Source organism: Cervus elaphus, chromosome 13 (genome assembly GCF_910594005.1).
Source record: "Cervus elaphus chromosome 13, mCerEla1.1, whole genome shotgun sequence".
Taxonomy (NCBI): domain Eukaryota; kingdom Metazoa; phylum Chordata; class Mammalia; order Artiodactyla; family Cervidae; genus Cervus; species Cervus elaphus.
In genome coordinates this window covers 25377142-25394000 of record NC_057827.1, presented here as the reverse complement: position 1 = coordinate 25394000, position 16859 = coordinate 25377142, and the positions used below count along the sequence as shown (strand labels likewise).

Sequence of the window (16859 nt, the reverse complement as noted above, 5' to 3'; positions counted from 1 at the left end):
CTTTCGGGTAGTTTCTTAAAGCTACCTTACATAGTTTTTCGTCTCCCGGCCTTTGCCTACAGATCATACATGCTATTTATCTCTCAGCTATCAGCACACCTTTTGAAATCCTCACCTAACCTGACAAATCTGCTCTCCTAGGTACCTCTGTAACATAGGTCAGCATTGTTACCGCTTGTGTTGTCGTCATAAAGTGTACAAGTGTCTGCCTCCTCAAAAGATGTCTAAAAGAACGTAAGGACACTCTCCAGGGCCTGGCACAATGCCTGGCGCTGGACAAGAGCACAAAGTTGAAAGGCAGTGAAGAAAAAAGCAAAAGAATTCAGGCAGTGTGTGGTTTAGGCGATCTCAGCTGAGCGTCAAACTTTATTGAATTCTGAGAGAGGGTCCTACTTGTGGTACCCTTTGAATTTAAAAGTTACCGCTTTATTCTTTTGGTAAATTTGTCACTCTTTGTTCTTTATCCCTATCCTGCTTCCTGTCTGATCATTTTGCCATTAAAAGCCTGCTTAGCTGACTCTGCTGTTGCTTTTTTCCTAGAGTAATTCAACAGGGATGTGTTCTGATTGTCCCATTCGGCTTTGTTTCCGAACATTTAAAAAACAGATTTAGATAGCTAATGGGAAGCTGCTGTAGAGCATAGTGAGCTCCACTCTGTTCTCTGTGATGACCTAGAGGGGTGCCATGGGGGTGGTGATGAAGGAGGGAGATTCAAGAGAGAGGGGATATATGTATACATACAGCTGCTTCACACTGAAACAGATTTTTCAGGTTTTTTTAAGGAGAAATAAATTCATTTCTTTAGGAAGTAAAGAAAATCTGGCATCAGAGGGCCGACAGTACCCTGATGGAAAAAATCACTTGGAACCTCAGCACCTACTGCACATGTCCCTGCATGCATCTGAGTTCGACACCCTTTTCTCCATCAGTGACAATTTCCAGTTGCTCACTTAGAAGACACTGTGTGGGGCAGAAGCCTGCATTACCAAGCAGGTGGAGAGAACAGGAGTCAAAGTCTCAGAGACAGAACCAGAAAGACCGGGGCTCAGAGCCTTGACGGGGCCTATGGGAACTAAAAAATCTCAGGCTCCCCTTAAACGCGGGGGTTTTCAATTCAGCCACAGTCGAGTTCCAGGGGCCTTTCTCATTGACAGTCTTTTGCAACACACTCGGTAACTCACTAAAAACAAAGGACTCTGCCAAGGCCGGAAGCCCGGGGGATTAACCGTAGTCACCTGACCTCGAATTCCGGGCTTTGATTGGGTTTTGCGAATACGTGCCCCTCTCGGCCCTGTACGCGGATCCCGCCCCAGCAGCCCACGGGGCGGGGGACAGGTGCCACCGAGGGACAGTATTGGTCGGCTTCTTCAGGACGCAGCCAATCGGAATCTGTCGGCTTCCGGCGCGAAATGAGCTGGCGCGCGGCGCCGGGGCTGTGGCAGCAACGCGGGTAGTTTAGATCCTGGTTCCGCCCGCTTCGACTGTAGGAGAGGTGAGTTCCCGCGCACGCCGACTTACCTGTTGTCCGCCTGGCCCAGCTCCGTTCCTGGCCATCCGGCCCAGGGATGGAGAAGGAGGCCTCTCCGGTTCCTCCCGTTGTCTCCCTTGGTTCGGCTAGGCCAGAGTCCTGAGTCCTCCAGCCCCGCGAGCGGCATGAGAGGAAAGAAGAGACGCATAGGGATCCTCAGATGCGGAAACAGAGGCCCGGGGGCCGGGGCTAACTGTACCAGGCTGTCCCAGGGCGTCGGGGGCAGAGCCGGCCTAGCACCCACTATATTCTTGTTCGTGTGCACCAGTGCCTGCCCTGATGCCTGGCCCAGAACAGTCACTGTTTAGGTTTCTGGCACTACCCGGTTTCTCTACCGAGGGAAAACCAAAACATTGTACTTTTCTAAGTGGCCTTCCACAATCATGAGCCAGGGAGTGGTGTTTTGAGTGTCTGCTGTGTACCACGTGCCCGACACCCCGTTATCTTAAAACTGTAGCTTACCCCCAGCAAAGGGAAATGGTTAAGGGCACAGACTGTATCAGATTTCCTGAGTTCAGATGCCGGCCTCTGCACATACTAGGTCTGTGACTCTCCCACTCTTACTTAAAGTGCCTCAGTTTCCTTCTCATATGAAGAAGATGACCTATTTTACATCTTGGAGTTGTTAGTATTGAACCGACTTAATGCTGTATATGCCGGTAAATGCTTCATAGAATACTTAACTACTTAGTAAGGGTTCTTTTATCACCACCCAGAGAACTAGATAGGATTTGTTCTCGCTTTAGCCATTGAGACTAGAGCACAAACAAGTGTCTTTGTGAAAGGGCGTTTGGTGATTAAATGCTAGAGATAGGATTTAAATTAAGAACTGACAGACCCCAAAACACCTTGTATAACAGGGGGATTCCTCCTGTACCCCTTACTTGCCCTTAGGTTTCCTGGGACTTTGGGCGTCTAATAGCCTGAAATGGAGCAGGTACCTGACCGCTTGGGCTTCCCTGGTGGTGAAGAATCTTCCTGCCAATGCAGGAGACATGGATTTGATCCCGAGGTTAGGAAGATACCCTGGAGAAGGAAATGGCAACCCATTTCAGTATTCTTGCTTGGGAAATGCCATAGACGGAGGGGCTTAAGTTTGGCGGGCTGCAGTCCCTGGGTTCGCAAAAGAGTCGGCCACAAGTTATGGAGAAAAACAACAGCCTGACAGCTCCTGGTGCCACCAGCGTGGATAAATAGCACTCCTGTGCTCCTGTCAAGAAGACTAAGGAGCAATTTATGTAACTGATTCACTTTATCTACAGCAGAAACTAACTCAACATTGTAAAGCAATTAGACTTCAATTAAAAAAAAAAGGTTAAGGGAAATAGTGAGAGAGGCTAGGTGAGAGAGCCGAAATTAGAGAAGGGAGAGGCAGAGTATTCTGTGAAATAATAAATAGAATTAAATATTCTGTGAAATAATAAATAGAATTAAATATTCTGTGAAATAATAAATAGAATTAAATTGAAACAACATTTAGTTAGCCAGGCTGCTAACTGTCAAAAAGTAACTTATAGTCTAGTAGGAGGAAAGGAAATTTCTGGATCTTGAATCATTTTCAGTGTCAGTCTCCATGATAGCCACCTTATGCATAGTATTTCTCATCCTCCCAGCAACTGGGAGCTATTGCCTTCATTTTACTGATGAGGAAACCCAGGATTTAAAAATTGGAAAAAGATGTTAGATGAGCAGTAAAAGAACAGTGTGCAGGGAAATTATACACATCCACTTTGGATAGTCACAGTCTCTGAAGAGGAAGATAGGGGAAGTGAATAGAATTTTAAATATATCTGAAATGTTTTATGCCTTTAAAAGAGAGATAGGATAGAGTTTGGACTTTCCTGATGGCTCTGTGGTAAAGAATTCTCCTGCCAATACAGAAATGCAGGTTTGATCCCTGGTTCTGGAATATTCCCCTGGAGATACCCACTCCAGTATTGCCTGGGAAATCTCATGGACAGAGGAGCTTGGTGGGCTACAGTCCATGGGTTCTAAATAACAACAGGACAGAATTTAAATTCTTAAATTTGGTTGGTGGGTACATGGGAACTGTTCTATTTTCTGTACCTTTCTGTATGTTTGAAATATTTAAAATAAAAAATTTTAAAGGAAATATATAATATAAAATTAAATATAAACACTGTATTAAATATAGTAGTACTAGTTAATTATATATTTTAATATGTAATATTTTTCTTTGAAGTATAGTTGATTTACAGTATTGTATTTGTTTCAGGTATACAGCATAGCAATTCAGTATTTTTGCAGATTATACTCCATTAAATGTTATTGCAGGATAATGGTCTAAGGCCACCCATATTGCTGCAAATGGCGGAATTTCTCTTTTTTTATGACTGAGTATTATTTATGTCTGTGTGTGTGTGTGTATATACACCACATCTTTTTTATTCATTCATCTGCTGATGCATTACTTTGATGTTTTGGCTGTTGTAAATAGTGCTTTTATGAACATTGGGATGCATGTGTCTTTTTGAATTAGTATTTTCATTTTTTCTAGATATATGCCCAGAAGTGGAATTGCTGGATCATATGGTAGTTCAGTTTTTGAGGAACCTCCATATTGCTTTGCTTGATGGCTGCACCATTCCCATTGATAGTATACAAGGGTTCTCTTTTCTCCACTTTCTCTCCTACATTTATCATCTGTAGGCTTTTTGATGACAGCCATTCTGACTGATACCTTGAGTCAGATATCACTGATATTATGAGGTGTTATCTCATTGTTTTGACTTGCATTTTCTCTCATAATTAGCAGTATTGAGCATCTTTTCATGTACTTGTTAGCCATCTGTATGCCTTTGAAAAATGTCTGTTAAAGTCTCCTGCCCATTTTTTTGATTGGGTTTTTTGTTTACTTAGCACCACTTGTTGAGGAGACTCTTCTCCATTGTATATTGTTGCCTTCTTTATTATAAATTAATTGATCACAGGTGTGTGGGTTTATTTCTGGGCCCTCTATCCTGGTGCATGGATCTATGTGTCTGTTCTTATGCCAGTACTGTGCTGTTTTGATTTCTGTGGCTTTGCAGTGTAGTCAGAAGTCTGGGCGAGCAATACTTCCAGCTTTGTTCTTTTTTCTCACAATTGCTTTGGCAGTTTGAGGTCTTTTATGATTCTGTATGAATTTTAGAATTATTTGTTCTAATTCTGTGAAAAATTTCATGGGATTGCATTGCAGCTGTATATTACTTGGGTTATATTTTGTATTTATTTCGTTTAAGGGAAGAAAGGATAGAAAAAGAGATCCATGGGTAACTGCAGAGTATTTTGGGGAGCAAAATGCCAAAAGCCATTGTGGGTCTCCGTTGCTTGTAGCTTGATACATGAGGCCTTTCAATGGTCTCCTCTAATCCTTGTTAGTACACACCAGTCTTTGCACAAATAGTGCATTGACTACTCCTCACAACTTCCACCCTATCTGAAAGGTTCCAGTTGTCCTTCAGGATCCAATTCAGTATTCTTTGGAAAGCTGCTCTATGATTTTCCTGAATTTTACCTTCATCTGGGAAGTCATAAGACTTTTAAGAAAAGATTTTATTGTAGGACTTACCCCATTCCATTATAATTATTTATTGGCATGTCTATTTCCTACTCGTCTAGAAGCTCATTGAGGGTAATAATTATGTCTTTGCCTAACTCTGTCCTCTAGTGCTGCCTACAATCCCTGGCACAGAGTGAAAATACAGGTTGAAATCAGCTAGTGAAAGGTCTTGGCATTATGACATAGGGACTTTGTTCTTAAAGAATAGCAAGGAACTGTTGGGTTTACTTTATCTAAAAAGTCTTATATCTTAATGAACCATGTTCTCAATATCAAGAAAAATTTTGCAGTCATAATCCTGTCTTTCACTCACTTCAGCTGTTTTTATTTTCTCATGAAATTTAAGTTTTAAAATTTCTAAATAACCTTAGTGTATTCATAATTTGCTGTTTTTTTTAAGTACATTGTGTGTGTGTATGTATATGTATAAAGAATTTAGAGTTTAACTTTATATTAAAATTATGTAAATGTAAAGAGTAATTATAAAACTGTAATTACATGTAACTGTCACCCAGATGAAGAAATGTAACATTATCAGTACCCCCAGAAGTGTGCATCCCTCATCATAACATCCTCCCTACACTGGAGATAACTATTTTCCTGTTTTTTATAATAATAATTTTCTTATTAACTTATCCACGTATGAACCTGTAAGTTTTGTAGTTAATTCAGTTTTGCCTGGTTTTGAACTCAGTAAGTGGCTTGATGGTTTATGTTTCTACTTTGTCTTTCTTCTTTGATTCAATATTATGTTTGTGAGATTCTTCCGTATTGTAGATACAGGTTTTCCTTTTCTTCTTTAATTTTTTGGCCATGCCGTGTGGCATGAGGGTATTAGTTCCCCAACCTGGGATTGCACCTGTGCCCTCTGCATTGAAAACATTGAGTCTTTACCATTGGCCCACCAGGGAAGGCGCAGATATAGGTTTTCTAATTTTTTTAAATAATTTAATGATTTGTAATAAAAGCTTATTTTGTTGCCATAGAATATTCTGCTATGTGATTGTGCCTCAGTTTATCCACCCTGCTTTTGATGGCGTTTGGGCTGGTTTCAGATTTTGGCTATTAATGTTGCTCTGAATGTTCTTGTGTATACTCCCTGCTACACACATTCTTTAGTTTGTGTATAACTAAGAGTAGAAGTACTGGGTCTAAGGGTATGTATAGGTTTTACTTTTCGATCCGAAGCCAAATGGTCTTCAAAAGTGGTTGCACTCCTACCCGTGTATTAGACTTTTCATTGCCCCACATCCTTTCTAATATTTGATACTGTGATTTTGTTTTTTGCTTGTCGGGTAGGTGTATGTATTTTCTTATGGTTTTAGTTCCCTGGATTATTAATGAAGTTGAACACCTTGTATTCATGGACTATTTCCTCTTTTTTAAAGTGACTCTTCAAGTATTCTGTCTTTTCTGTGTAGTTGTCTTTTTCTTGTTTTCTAGGAGTTATTTTTACATTCCAGATAGTTTTTATTTGTTATATATTGCTGATACCTTCTCATCTGTGGCTCTTAAAAGTGGATTTAATATAATTTTAGTCAACTATTTTTAAACATTTTTATTATGAAAATTTTTTGACTTTTTATTTTATATTGGAGTATAGTTGACTAGTGGAGGTGATGGAATTCCAGTTGAGCTATTTCAAATCCTGAAAGATGATGCTGTGAAAATGCTGCACTCAATATGCCAGCAAATTGGGAAAACTCAGCAGTGGCCACAGGACTGGAAAAGGTCAGTTTTCATTCCAATCCCAAAGAAAGGCAATGCCAAAGAATGCTCAAACTACTGCACAGTTGCACTCATCTCACATGCTAGTAAAGTAATGCTCAAAATTCTCCAAGCCAGGCTTCAGCAATATGTGAACTGTGAACTTCCAGATGTTCAAGCTGGATTTAGAAAAGACAGAGGAACCAGAGATCAAATTGCCAACATCCGCTGGATTATCGAAAAAGCAAGAGAGTTCCAGGAAAACATCTATTTCTGCTTTATTGACTATGCCAAAGCCTTTGACTGTGTGGATCACAATAAACTGTGTAAAATTCTGAAAGAGATGGGAATACCAGACCACCTGACCCACCTCTTGAGAAACCTATATGCAGGTCAGGAAGCAACAGTTAGAACTGGACATGGAACAACAGACTGGTTCCAAATAGGAAAAGGAGTACGTCAAGGCTGTATATTGTCACCCTGTTTATTTAACTTATATGCAGAGTACATCATGAGAAACGCTGGGCTGGATGAAGCACAAGCTGGAATCAAGATTGCCAGGAGAAATATCAATAACCTCAGATATGCAGATGACACCACCCTTATGGCAGAAAGTGAAGAGGAACTAAAAAGCCTCTTGATGAAAGTGAAAGAGGAGAGTGAAAAAGTTGGCTTAAAGCTCAGAAAACTAAGATCATGGCATCTGGTCCCATCACTTCATGGGAAATAGATGGGGAAACAGTGGAAGCAGTGTTAGACTTTATTTTTTTGGGCTCCAAAATCACTGCAGATGGTGATTGCAGCCATAAAATTAAAAGACACTCCTTGGAAGGAAAGTTATGACCAACCTAGGTAGTATATTGAAAATCAGAGACATTACTTTGCCAACAAAGGCCCATCTAGTCAAGGCTATGGTTTTTCCAGTGGTCACATGGATGTGAGAGTTGGACTGTGAAGAAAGCTGAATGCCGAAAAATTGATGCTTTTGAACTGTGGTGTTGGAGAAGATTCTTGAGAGTCCCTTGGACTGCGAGGAGATCCAACCAGTCCATCCTAAAGGAGATCAGTCCTGGGTGTTCATTGGACGGACTGATGCTGAAGCTGAAACTCCAATACTTTGGCCACCTCATGTGAAGAGCTGACTCATTGGAAAAGACCCTGATGCTGGGAGGGATTGGGGGCAGGAGGAGAGGGGGACGACAGAGGATGAGATGGCTGGATGGCATCTCCAACTCGATGGGCATGAGTTTGAGTAAACTCTGGGAGTTGGTGATGGACAGGGAGGCCTGGCGTGCTGTGATTCATGGGATTGCAAAGAGTTGGACATGACTGAGCGACTGAACTGAACTGAACTGAACTTTGATTAACAATGTTGAAAGTTTGATTAACAATGTTGATAGTTTTAGTTGTTCAGTGAAGTGATTCAGTTATATATACACATGTATCTATTCTTTCTCAAATTCTTTACCCATTTAGGTTGTTACATAACATTGAGCAGAGTTCCCTGTGTTACACAGTTTGTCCTTGATGATTATGCATTTTCAATATAGCAATGTGTACAATCCCAAACTCTTAAGTTTCTCTCCTCCACCCTACTGTAAAATAATACATATTATATTTCATGGGAAAAAGTGCAGAAAACATCCAAATAAACTGTGTTGTTTAGTCGCTAAGTCACGTCCAGCTCTTTTTTGTGACCTCATGGACTGTAGCCCGCCAGGCACTATCTATGGGATTTCCCAGGCAAAAATACTGGAGTGGGTTGCCATTTCCTTCTCTAGGGGATTTTCACAACCCAGGGATCATATTCTTTACTGCTGAGCCACCAGGGAAGCCCATAAGCTTTGTAGAAATGAGTTAACATAGTAGGCCTCAGAATTATCCTTAGAAAGACCTGCATGCAAGATTGGCCCTTGACTGGTGTCTAGGAACTCGGCTTTTGGAATCTTTCCTAAGCTATTAAGGTCCTTTTGCCTACGTGGGGCATTAACACTTGCTTTCATTCTGAGAAGCTGATATTTTGGGGTTAAAGGGTTCCTGTGTGACCAGCCCTAGATAAAGACCCTAACCATTGCATCTCTGGTGAGCTCCCTAGGGAAGAGCCATTGCGCACATGTAGCTACGCTTTCCTTGAGAGAGAGCATGCTGTCTGGGAGGGAGAGAGTGTGTAAAGCCAGCATGGACTCCTACGGACTCTCGTGTCTTTTCCCCTTGCTGATCTGATGGTGTGTCTTTACCGCTTGCTGTAATGAAACTTAGCTGTGTGTTGGGACTGTATGCCTGGGGGTCCTTCATCACTGAACATGAGGGCGTGGTCTCTGGGGATCCCACCAATAGCAGCTTAATGACATGTATCAAAACAAACACCTCTGTACCCATGTCCCAGGTTAGAACATTGCTAGCACCTTCAAAAGCCTCCTCTCATCCTCATCCCCAAAGAGAACAGTTATCCTAACTTGTGTGCTAATCAGGACCTTGCTTGCTTGCTTGTGCTTGTGTTCAGTCGTGTCCAACTCTTTGCAACCCCCTCTACTGTATCCCACCAGGCTCCTCTGTCCATGGGATTTCCCAGGCAAGAACACTGGAGTGAGTTACCATTTCCTCCTCTAGAGGATCTTCCCAACCCAGGTATCTAAGCTGAGTCTCCTGCATCGCAGGTGGATTCTTGACCACTCTGCCACCTGGGAAGTTCAATTAGGATCTTATTTTTCTTTATATTCAGGTGTCAGGTCTTGAAAGTGCAAGTCGCTCAGTCATGTCCGACTCTGAAACCCTATGGACTCTAACCCGCCAGGCTCCTCTGTCCATGGAATTCTCCAGGCCAGAATACTGAAGTGGGTTGGCATTCCCTTCTCCAGGAGATCTTCCCAACCCAGGGAGCAAACCCAGGTCTCACATATCACAGGCAGATTCTTTACTGTCTGAGCCACCAAGCAAGTTATTTTAAACTAATTGGCACACAGAAGATTCTTAATTAAAATGACAGTTCAGTTTTTCTTATCTTTATCTTTTTTGTTAGAGCTTTTTATATCTTGTTTGATAAATCTCTTGGTGATTATAGAATTATTCCATATTATTTTCCAGAAACTTTATTGTTTTGCCCTTTACATTTAGAGCTGCAATTCACTTGAAAATGATTTATGTCTGTGGATTGAAGTAGTGTTTAAATTTCATTTCTTCTCATGTAGATATCCAGTGCCCTGGCCCCATTTACTGAAAGACTCCTTCCCTAGTGTTCTGCAGTGCCCCTTTTGTCATAAATTTAGTGTCTGTATATTGTGGACACTTATATTGTATATAAATGTCTTGCTTGTGGATTCTTTAGTCTCTTTAGACCAGAGACTGATCTATTTGCCTATCCTTGCATCAGTATCTCACTGTTTTTAAAGTAGGTTTTTAGTAAGTCCTCATATGTCTGCTGGCGCTAGTCTTCTGACCCTGTAGGTCTTCAAGAGTGTCTTGGCTATTCTGGGAATTTTGCATCACCATATAAACTATACTCTCAGCTATTAAATTCCTTCAAGGGAAAAAAAAGAATTTTGATTAGAATTGCATGAAGTTATACATCAGTTTGCGGAGAATGGGCATCTTGACAGTGTTGTCTTCCAGTCATGACTGTGATTCAAATATTTGTTTATTCCTTGTGGGCTTCCTGGGTAGCTCAAATGGTAAAGAGTCTGCCTGCAATGCAGGAGACCTGGGTTCGACCCCTGGGTCAGGAAGATTCCCTGGTGAAGGGCATGGCAACTCACTCCAGTATTCTTGCCTGGAGAATTCCACGGGGTCTCACAGAGTCCTTTGATTACTCCTTAATTTCTCTTAATAATTATTTATAATTTTCTGAACAGAATCATAGACATAGTTTGGTAGATTTATTTTTTGGACTTTTAACATTTTTATGCCATTGTAAGTGGTAAGCTTTCTGAAATTTTCTGTTTATTGGTAGTATATAAAAATAGAATTAATTTTTGTATGCTAACATCATATCCAACAGTCTGCCTAAACTCACTGCATTTGTTTTCCGCTGTAACAAGTAACCACAAATTCAGTGGCTTGAAACAACACAGATTTATTATCTTACAGTCTGTAGTCCCAAAGTTGAATGGGTCTCGTTGGGCTAAAATCAAGGTGTTGGCAAGGCTGTGTTCCTTTTTGGAATCCCTCGGGAAGAATCTGTTTCCTTGCCCTTTACATCTTCTTGAGGCTTTCCCCCTCCATTAATCTGAAGATCTTCTAGTCGTTCTGTATACACAGTTGTCTCATTTGTGAATGTTAATATTCTGCTTCTTTCCCGTCCTCCTGTACCGTTTATTTACTGTTCTTGCTGTATTGCTTTGGCTTAAACTTCCAGTGCCCATCATATAGAAGTAGTGAGAGTGGGCATCCCTGTAGTGTTCCTGATCTAAAAGGAAAAGCTTTCTAAATTTCATCCCACTGGATGGAGACTTGTTTATTTTTTAATTGTATATCCCCTCTGTAGGGTTAGGGAAGTTCCCTTTTATTCCTTCTTTGATAAGAGTTTTCATAAAGAATGGATCTCATTGTGAATGGATACTTATTTGATTTTACCATATGCTTATTCTGCAGCTCTTGAGAAAAATCATAAGATTCTTCTGCTTTAATAATTTGATTTATTAACGTTGCCAACCATGCATTCCTGAAACAGTGCAGCTTGGTCATAGTATATTTTATACATGACTGGATTTGGCTTGCTAACATATTGTTTGGGATTTTTTGAAGCTACATTCATGCATGAGAATTGACTTGTAATTTTTCTTGTTAACTGCCCTTGCAGAATTCTGTACCAAAATTATGCTAACTTCATAGAGTTGGGAGGTTCAATCTTTCTGTACTTTTGAATCATTCATAAAATTTGGGATTTTAAATAAAGTATTTAAAAATTAGAATATTTTATTGTCATAAATGCTCAGAAGAATTCACCAGCTCTTGGATGTTGATAGTATCTTTATGGGTAGATTTTTAACCACAGATATTTCTTTAAAATAACTGTAAGGCTGTAGGCTTTCTGTCTTTGTGAGTGAATTTTGATAACTGTGTTTGTAAAGAAATTTGTCCCTTTCATCTAAATTTTAAATTTCACTGGCTCAAAGTTGTTCCTAACAACCTATTATTTATTTTAATGTCTATATTATATGTGATTGAGTTTCTTCTTTTAGTCCTGATAGTGAGTTATTCATCCTTTTTCTGTTGTTTTTGATAAGTCTTTTCACAGAACAAACCTTGTTTACTGATTCTATTATTTATTCATTATTTTGGCTCTTTATAATTTTCTTCTTTCTATGTTCATTGGACTTATTTTGTTTTTCACTTGTGAAAATGAAAAACATATGAGATAGAATAGTTAAGGCTGTGCATTTCCCTGTAATTGCATCTTTAGTTGCATAGCACAAGTTTTTTATATGTAAACTTTCATTATTGTTCAGTTAAAAAATATATACTAATGCCCACTTTGTTATTATATTTGATGCATGCTTTTTTTTTTTATTAGTTGGAGGCTAATTACTTCACAACATTTCAGTGGGTTTTGTCATACATTGATATGAATCAGCCATAGATTTACACGTATTCCCCATCCCGATCCCCCCTCCCACCTCCCTCTCCACCCGATTCCTCTGGGTCTTCCCAGTGCACCAGGCCCGAGCACTTGTCTCAGATGCATGCTTTTTTAAGAAGTATATTCCTTTATTTCCAAACATGAGGATTTCCTGGATCTCTTTCCTCCTTTCTCTTTTTTTTACTTTGAAAAACTAATTTTTATGGAAAAATTGTAAGATTAGTCCAATAATAACATATCTACTCAAGTATGCATTTTACACTCATAAAAATAGTTCATGTTAAAAAAAAAAAATAGTTCATGTTATCAACCTTAAAAATAAAATGGTTATTTTACTGGCAAAATGAACTTATTCAGGAATGGCAGAGGAATTGCAATTTAGGACATGCAAACTATGGCAAACCACAGGTAAGCCTGGAAAACATAGGAGAACAACCTCACTTTATATGGAAAAAGAAGTTGGAAAGGGATGCTCTGAACCCAAGACCATTGGAGGAAAGCAAGAGTTCAGAGTGGCTGAGTTGCAGATCTCATTGACTGTGCTGTTGCTTAACAAGGAGAAAATTGGGTGATAAAGTAAAAAATAAAGGAAAAATTGGGTGATAAAGCTTCCTGCCCAGGAACATAAAGCAAGCTGTGAAGGAAGGTACATGTGAGGAGAGCACCCCCTTCAAGACTTTGCAACTCTGTTTTCAGTGAAATTTCTCCTTTTTAAAATTTTTGCAATATGTTTGGTCACAAAGAAAACATTAGTATTTCTGCAAAAGTACAAATATTTTGAACTGTTCTTATCGTTGTACAACAAAACTAGAAATTTAGAATTTTTTTTTTTTTATAGGCAAAGGCCCTTCATCTGGAAAATTAAAAACTTTCTATTAATGTACTGTTGGATACAAGGGAAATACAAATGGAAATAAAGGATTCTTGAAAATTAATGAAATGAAAACAACAAATCAGACTCTGTAAGACACATATAATGAAGTGATGAAGGGGGGAATTTATAACTTTAAAGCCATTATAAATGAAGGAAAGAAAATAGATGAACTAAATTGCAAGCTTGGAAAGTTAGAAAAAGGACAACAAAGTAAACCAAATGAAAGCACAAGAGGCAAAAATATAATAAAGACAGAGGCAGAAATTAATGAGAAAGAGAACTGAAAAACATGATTAATCAATCAAAATCTTGTATCTTGAAAAATTTAGCAAACTAGTAAACTACTGCCTAACTTAAGAATATAGGTGGGGGGATTGGGCTTCCCTTGTGGTCCAGTGGTTAAGAATCTGCCTGCCAATGCAGGAGACACGGGTTTGATCCCTAGTCTGGGAAGATCCTACATGCCACAGAGCAACTAAGCAGTGTGCCACGACTACTGAGCCCAAGCACTGGAGCCACTACTACATGCCTAGAGCCCACGCTCCACAGCAAGAGAAGCCACCAGAGAGAGGCCCACGCACTGCAACGAAGATAGCCTCTGTTCACCCCAACTGAGAAAGCCCATCTGCTGCAACAAAGACACAGGGCAGCCAAAATAAAGATTAAAAAATTAACGAAAATAGGGGGAAGTTGCAAATACAAAGTGACAAATGGGGAAAAACCCACTGATAGAAAAGAAATTTTTAAAATTAGATTAATTTGCATACCTCTAAACATATTTGAATATTTATATGAAATGGGTTCAGTTCAGTTCAGCTGCTGTGTTGTGTCCGACTCTTTGCAACCCCATGGACTGCAGCATGCCAGGTCTCCCTGTCCATCACCAACTCCCGGAGTTTACTCAAACTCATGTCCATTGAGTTGGTGGTGCCATCCAACCATCTCATCCTCTGTCGTCCCCTTCTTCTCCCGCCTTCAGTATTTCCCAGCATCAGGGTCTTTTCAGATGAGTCAGCTCTTCACATCAGGTGGCCAAAGTATTGGAGTTTCAGCTTCAACATCAGTCCTTCCAATGAACACCCAGTACTGATCTCCTCTAGGATGGACTGGTTGCATCTCCTTGCAGTCCAGGGGACTCTCAAGAGTCTTCTCCAACACCACGGTTCAAAAGCATCAATTCTTCGGCACTCAGCTTTCTTTATAGTCCAGCTCTCACATCCATACATGACTACTGGGAAAACCATTGCTTTGACTAGATGAACCTTGGTGGCAAAGTAATGTCTCTGCTTTTTAATATGCTGTCTAGGTTGGTCATAACTTTTTTCCCAAGCAGTAAGCGTCTTTTAATTTCATAGCTGCAGTCACCATCTGAAATGGGTAGAGAAATACAAGTTGACAAAATGGATCCTCATAAAGATTACAAGTTAAATAGCTCAATTTCCATAGGATAAACAAAGTTTTGAAAGAACCATTTCATTGAAAACAAAAAGCAGTAGGTCCAAATGGTTTCATAGGGAAAATTCTACTAAACTTCCAAAGTCTAGGTAACCACAATGCTAATAAATTGTTTCAGACCAATGAAGGGAAACTTCAAACAAACCTTGTTCGGCACTTCGTACTACGGTTACTGATCTAGTCATCTGCCTCTCGTGCTCACGCTCAGCTGTGTCCGACTCTTTGCAACCCCATGGACCGCAGGCCGCCAGGCCTCTCTGTCCATGGGATTTCCCAAGACAGTACTGCCATTTCCTCCTCCAGGAGGTCTTCCCAACCCAGGGATCGAACCCTCGTCTCCTGCATCGCAGGCAGATTCTTTTATCACTGAGCCACCAGGGAAGTCCCAAGTAATCTGTCTCTAGTTGTTATCAAACAGCTAGAGTGAAGTAAAATTTCCAAAACACTTCTCAGTCTTCTGGATGCTCCTTGAGTTTGCCTTTTTTGAAGCTGTTTTGTTGACCTATAATAAACTGCACATATTTGAGTTATGATTTGATCAGCTTTGATATATATAAGATATCATCACCACAACCGGGTTAGTGAACATACCCATCTCTCCCAAAAGTCTCCGCATGCCCCTATGTCATGCCTCACTCCTGCTCCCTTTCCCCCAGTCCAGAATCTATAATATATATAATCCATATATGAAACAATTTGAGTGTCAACATAAATAATGACGGTATAGATTACAACCCACTGAATAAATGAAGAATCTTTACTGATAGAAAACAAATAGGGGAGACAGGGAAGTTCTTGATAGTAGCATGCCAACTACTAAATGGTAATGCCAACTGCTAAAGAATGACTGGGATTAGAAAAACCTTCATTATATAATCATATTATTTCTTCAGGTATGAATCAATGGATATGAAAACAGTTTTTTTTTCCTAGTTATCTTTTTATTGCTGATTTCTGGCTTAATTACAGTTGGTTGAAAGCATGTCATTATTATGTCAGTCCTTTGAAATTAGTTGAGACTTGTCTTGTGACCCAGTACAGGGTTGGTTTTTATAAATGTCTGTTCTTGAAAAGTGTACATGGTGTAGTTGTCAAGTTTGTGTTATTCAAATTTCTGGATTGTTACTGATTGTTTAGTTACTTGTTCTGTCATTTATAAAGAGCTAATTTTAAATCTACCATAATTACAGGCTTTTTTCTGTTTCTTCTTGTCATTTTATCAGTTTTGCCACATGTATTTTTGCAGTTATTTTATGTGCCATACCAATTTAAAGTAGTGAATCTTCCTGGTGAATTGAATTCTTTATCATTATATTCTTTATCTCTACTGAAGCTTTATGTCTTAAAATCTATTTTGTTTGATATGAATATAGCCATCAGCTTATTTTTGGTCAGTTTTTGTATATTTTTTCCATCTTCTTACTTTCAACCTTTACACCTAATTTTTTACATGTGACTCTAATAATCTGCAAATATTAGATACCGTTTGAAGAATTCAGATTGTAATCTTTTAATCAAGGCAGTCTGTTTACATTTATTATAAATAATAAATTTTTGGATTTAAGTCTACTACCATTTTTTTCTTTGTATTATTTTTTCCTCTTTTATGTAGCTTTCTTACAGGTGAAGTTTTTTGTTTCTTTGTTTTTAATCATTTTTCCCTTCTAGATTTTAAGTTACATACTCTGCTTTTGTTCTTTGGTAGTTACCCTAGAAAGTGCAAATGCATATTTATGCTGTCAAAGTTTTAAGCTTATCAACACCTTACACTCCTCATAGACAATACAAGGGCCTTGGAACACGTTCACTGTCTTTGCCTCCCTCATTTATGGGTCATCTATTGTTGGGTGTTTTAACTATTTTTTTAACCCCACTGGACATTGTTATTATTTTGTACAGTCAAGGTTTGCATAGATTTAACTAAATGTTCGCCACTTTCTTTGTCCTTCAGTTTAGCTGTTATCCATCCAGGCTCACTTTTCTGCTACATGAAAGTACATCCTTCAGAATTCCATCTAATGAGAGTCTGCTGGTGGTGAACTCTTGGTTTTTGATTATCTGAAAATATCTTGATTTTGCCTTGATTATTTTTTAAAGATTTTTTTTTTTAATGTGGACCATTTTTTTAAAAAGTCTTTATTGAATTTGTTACAATATT

General features: G+C 39.3%; 1 protein-coding gene across 1 annotated transcript in view; it reads left to right on the top strand.

Moving 5' to 3' along the window:
* The first annotated feature begins 1369 nt into the window (after positions 1-1369).
* BLM (BLM RecQ like helicase) overlaps positions 1370-16859 on the top strand; it is an 87280-nt gene continuing 71790 nt past the window's right edge. Inside the window, exon 1 of the mRNA XM_043922061.1 lies at positions 1370-1492. The gene's annotated coding sequence lies outside the window, so the exon portion shown is untranslated. The remainder of the gene's footprint in view (positions 1493-16859) is intronic.